The sequence below is a fragment of the Balaenoptera physalus genome, assembly GCF_965194825.1.
Source record: "Balaenoptera physalus genome assembly, chromosome: 8".
In the NCBI taxonomy this organism is placed as follows: domain Eukaryota; kingdom Metazoa; phylum Chordata; class Mammalia; order Artiodactyla; family Balaenopteridae; genus Balaenoptera; species Balaenoptera physalus.
Window position 1 is genome coordinate 24857993 of NC_138887.1, and position 6000 is coordinate 24863992.

Genomic DNA, 6000 nt, shown 5'->3' on the forward strand with positions numbered 1-6000 from the left:
CATCTCTAGATCTAGTTAACATCTTCACACCAGTCAAGTGATTTATTTACACATCCTTTAGTATGTGCCCTGGATGCAAAAGCATAGTTGCAACTTAGTGTAAAAGCTAGCTACAATTTAGATATTCATGGCTGTCATCAACATGAAGAAGATTGGGAAATTTCTGAGTGTGATGCAAAATGTGATTGGCATTATGAACCAGCATGCCTGCTGAGGGTTCACAGTGGAATGGGGCAAAGGGACCCTGTAGCTGAGGCTATAGAAAGATAGTCCAAGCTGTATTGGGAGATAGCTGAGTTAAGAACATTAGTCTTTGCAACAAAGACTAAGATGGAACCCAGATTGACAGGAGGAGAATCAAAAAGATTCACTCCAGAAAAAATAGTTTACATTTCCTATGAAAGCAGAGACATAAATTATTCCATCTGGGAACAAATTATTGCAATGGAGACAGTGGCCAGCATCCTAGGCCGGACATGGGAGGTTATCAAGGACAGACATCAGTACTTGGAGCAGACATAACACTCCTAGGTACCTCCCGTTCCCACTCATTCCTTCTATCAACAGGAGAAGCAAGATAAGAAAAGAGTCCCAAGAGCCCAAGCTTTAAAACCCTAAGTATCTGAGTTACCTTGAATTGGCCAGTTAATAACTTCTACTGCCAAACACTATTTGGGATTCATGAGCTAAAAACAAATTTTAGTTAGGAAGAAATATGGACACTATAAATGGACACTGTAATTGTGTTCATTTCATAACTGCAACCATTTAAAGCATATTATAAACTCTGAGTGCATTGCCCTACTCTCTTCTCACATTCAGGGTTGCTCTTTGATAAGTCTGAAAATTATTATAGTCAACACATTAACAGCTTATTAGGTCTAGGTACTGTAGTAAGCACTTCAAGGTCTTAACAAGATAGAAACTATTATTATCTCCATTTTATAGTTGAAATAACTGAAGCACAAGTTAAATAAATTGCCTGAGTCACATGGTTAATAAACTGCAGCTCCTGAATCTAGACCTCATGTGTTTAGATACTACATCACACAGATTCTCATGACAGGCACTTTCTCACTGCTCTTTGAGTGGCTTTTAAAAAAAGTCTTTAGAAGCTTTTAATATCTTCTCCTTTCTTTATTTTTCTGAAGTTTAATGAATATATGTCTAAGTGTGAGCCTTTTAAAATTTAAAGAGATGGGCATTTGATGAACTGTTTCTAAAAATTCTGTCTCATGTCAAATCTGTTTTTCTCTTTTCCATCTTTTCTCTTTATTTTGTGTGAACCTGCAAAAACTGGAATGATAAGGGCTAAAAATGTCCACAATAAAAGGCTTGTAGGAACTTCCCTGGTGGCACAGTGGTTAAGAATCTGCTTGCCAATGCAGGAGACACGGGTTCAAGCTCTGGTCCGGGAAGATCCCACATGCCGCAGAGCAACTAAGCCTGTGAGCCACAACTACTGAGCCTGAGCTCTAGAGTTCGCGAGCCACAACTACTGAGCCCACGTGCCACAACTACTGAAGGCCACACGCCTAAAGCCTGTGCTCCACAACAAGAGAAGCTGTCACAGTGAGAAGCCTGCGCACCACAACGAAGAGTAGCCCCGCTTGCCGCAACTAGGGAAAGCCCGTGTGCAGCAACGAAGACCCAAGGCAGCCAAAAATATAAATAAATAAATAAATTTATTAAAATAAATAAATTAATAATTTTATTAATAATAAATAAATTAATAAATGAATAAATTTATTAATTAATAAATTTTCATTTTAAAAAAGGCTTGTATTTCCCACTCCCCTCCCCCCTAACTTCTGGATAAGACAATAGGCAAAATAAGAATAGATTGGATTTTGCTAAGAAAAAACCAACCAAAAAACTTAGTGACTTTAACAACAGTAGAGACCAGCATCTTTGTTCTACATCTCTTCAATCTGGGTGTAGGCTGATAAAGCAGCCAGCATCTCCATGTTGCTGCCCTGTGATTGACGGAAACAGAATTCTGCAAGGGTACCAATTAAATGATCTTGCCCCCAAATGGACACATAGCACCTTCTCTGATAGTTCATTGGTCATAACTAGTCACATGGTCCTGTACAACCAACAATGAATTTGCTTGGCAATGAATATGTATTGCTTGTAATTTGTGTGTTCAAGATTAGAGAAAGGAGAATGGGTGTCTAAGGGCAATTACTCCATAGGGACATTTTCACTGAACTTCAGCCCTAATTTTCATTTCTGTGCTTTAGCCTACTCCTCACTCTGAGATGAGAGCTTCTGAGAGTTTCACTGTGAGAACTTGCTCCTTCCTTCTTCCTTCTAGCCTATTCTTGGTTGCAGCTTCTCTCCCTCTTCAACGAAAGTGTTGGTCTTTCTCATTGGTCAGTGATGCTCACGCCCCAACTCCTGTTCTCCTTGGGGTTATACTTTTTCTTTTTTATAATTTAGTTTTTATTTTATATTAGAGTATAGTTGATTTACAGTGTTGTTAGTTTCAGGTTTACAGCAAAGTGATTCAGTTATACATATACATATATCCATTCTTTTGCAGATTCTTTCCACATATAGGTTATTACAGAATATTTTTAAAACTTTTTATTTTATATTGGAGTATAGTTGATTAACAATGTTGTATTAGTTTCAGGTGTATATCAAAGTGATTCAGTTATACATGTGTGTATTTCTCAAGTTCTTTTCCCATTTAGGTTGTTACATAATATTGAGCAGAGTTCCCTGTAATATGCAGTAGGTCCTTGTTGGTTATCCATTTTAAATATAGCAGTGTGTATGTGTCAATCCCAAACTCCCTAACTAACCCTCCCCCCCACCACTCCCCCCTGGTAACCATAAGTTCATTCCCTAAGTCTGTGAGTCTGTTTCTATTTTGTAAATAAGTTCATTTGTATCGTTGTTTTTAGATTCTGCATGTAAGTGATAATCATACGATATTTGTCTTTCTCTGTCTGACTTACTTCACTCAGTATGACAATCTCTAGGTCCATCCATGTTGCCACAAATGGCATTATTCCATTCGATTTAATGGCTGAGTAATATTCCATAGTATATATGTACCACATCTTCTTTATCCATTCATCTGTCAATGGACATTTAGGCGGCTTCCATGTCTTGACTATTGTAAACAGTGCCACAATGAACATTGGGGTGCATGTATCATTTTGGACCACGATTTTCCTCCAGATAAATGCTCAGGAGTGGGATTACAGGATCATATGGTAGCTCTATTTTTAGTTTTTTAAGGAACCTCCATACTGTTCTCCATAGTGGCAGTACTAATTTACATTCCCACTAATAGTGTGAGAGCATTCCCTTCTCTCCACACCCTCTCCAGCATTTATTGTAGATTTTTTGATGATAGCCATTCTGACTGGTGTGAGGTGATATCTTAGTTTTGATTTGCATTTCTCTAATAATTAGTGATGTTGAACACCTTTTCATGTGCCTTTTGGCCATCTGTATGGCTTCTTTGGAGAAATGTCTATTTAGGTTTTCTGCCCAGTATTTGATTGAGTTCTTTGTTTTTATGATATTAAGCCACATGAGCTATTTGTGAATTTTGGAGACTAATCCCTTGTTGGTTGCATCATTTGTAAATATTTTCTCCCATTCTGTGGATTGTCTTTTTGTTTTGTCTATGGTTTCCTTTGCTGTGCAAAAGCTTTTGAGTTTACTTAGGTCCCATTTGTCTGTTTTTGTTTTTATTTCCATTATTCTGGGAGGCAGCTCGTAAAAGATATTGCTGCAATTTATGTCAGAGAGTGTTCTGCCTGTGTTTTCCTCTAAGAGTTGTATAGTGTCTGGACGCACATTTAGGTCTTGAATCCATTTTGAGTTTATTTTTGTGTATGGTGTTACAGTATGTTCTAATTACATTTTTTTTTACATGTAGCTGTCTGGTTTTCCCAGCACCACTTGCTGAAGAGACTGTCTTTCCTCCATTATATATTCTTGCCTCCTTTGTCATAGATTAATTGACTGTAGGTGTGTGGATTTATTTCTGGGCTGTGTATGCTATCTATATTTCTGTTTTTGTGCCAGTACCATATCGTTTTGGTGACTATAGTTTTGTAGTATAGTCTGAAGTGAGGGAGCCTGATTCCTCCAGCTCCATTTTTTCTTTCTCAAGATTGCTTTGGCTATTCAGGGTCCTTTGTGCTCCATACAAATTTTAAGATTTTTTTGTGCTAGTTCTGTGAAAAATGCCAGTGATAATTTGATAGGGATTGCATTGAATCTGTAGATTGCTTTGGGTAGCATAATCATTTTGGCAATATTGATTCTTCCAAACCAAGAATATGGTATATGTTTCCATCAGTTTGTGTTGTCTTAGGATATAACATTCATATATAACATAGAAGCATGTTAGTTATTTTTGTCATGTTGTCCTTTACATCTCTAGGACTTATGTATCTTATAACTGGAAGTTTGTACATTTTGACTACCTCATCCAATTCCCACCCACCCCCCATTTTTGGTAATCACAAATCTGATTTCTCTTTCTATGAGATTGTTTATTCATTTATTTTTGGAATATAGTTGACCTACAACACTGTGTTAGTTCCTGATACAGAAAATAGTGACTTCATATTTTTGTACATTTCAAAAAAAGATCATCACAATCTAGTTATATGTCACCATGCAAATATCTTTTAGAGTCATTGATTATATTTCCATCACTGTACATCTCATGCCTGTAACTCATTTATTTTGCATCTGGAAGTTTGTACCTCATAATCTTTTCACTTATTTCTTTCCTCCCAGCACAACCCTCTCTGCTGGCAACCAGCTGTTTGTTCTCTATACCTATGACTCTGTTTCTCTTTTATTTTTACTCATTTGTTTTGTTTATTTAGATTCCACATATAAGTGAAATCGTGCACTATTTGTCTTTTTTTGTCTGATTTATTTCACTTAGCATAATACCCTTTAGATCCATCCATGTTTTCTTGAATGGCAAGATTTCATTCTCTTTCATGACTAAGTAATATTCCATTGTACTTATAAACCACATGTTCTTTATTCATTCTTTTATTGATGGACACGTAGGTTGCTTCCACATCTTCATGATTGTAAATAATACTGCAATAAACATAAGGGTGCATATATCTTTTCTACTTAGTGTTTTGGTTTTCTTATGATATATACCCAGGAGTGGAATTGCTGAGTTATATGGTAGTTCCCTTTTTAATTGTTTGAGGAACCTCCGTACTATTTTCCATATTGGCTGCACCAATTTACATACCCTTAAACATTCCAGCACAAAGGTTCCCTTTCCCCATATCCTTGCCAACGTTTTTTATTTGTTGTCTTTTTGATAATAGTTATTCTGACAGGTGTGAGGTGATATCTCATTGTGGTTTTGATTTGCATTTCCCTGAAGATTAGTGATTTTGAAAATCTTTTCATTTGCATGATGCCCATGCATATGTCTTTGTAGGAAAATGTATATTCAATTCCTCTACCCATTTTTTAATTGGGTTGTTTTTAATCACTGATGTGGAGTTTAATGAATTCTTTGTGTGTTTTGGATATTAACCCCTTATTAGTCACATCATTTACAAATATCTTCTCCCATTCAGTAGCTGGTCCTTTTGTTTTGTTGATAGTTTACTTCCCTGTGCAAAAGCATTATAGTTTGATGTAATCCTATTTATTTTATCTTCTGTTTCACCTGTGCAAGGAGACATACCTAAAAAATATTGTGAAGACCAATGTCAAAAAATCTATTACCAGTTTTCTTCTAGAAGTTTTATGGCTTCATTTTGAATTTATTTTTATGCATGGTGTGATAGATAAGTCCAGTTTGACTCTTTTGCATGTAGCTGTCCAGTTTTCCTACTGCCATTTGTTGAAGACTGTCTTTTCCCCATTGTATATTCCTGCCTTCTTTGTCATAGATTAATTTTCCTTATAAGTGTGGGTCCATTTCTGGGATCTCTATTTTGTTCCACTAATCTATGTGTCTGTTTTTTGTGCCAGTACTGT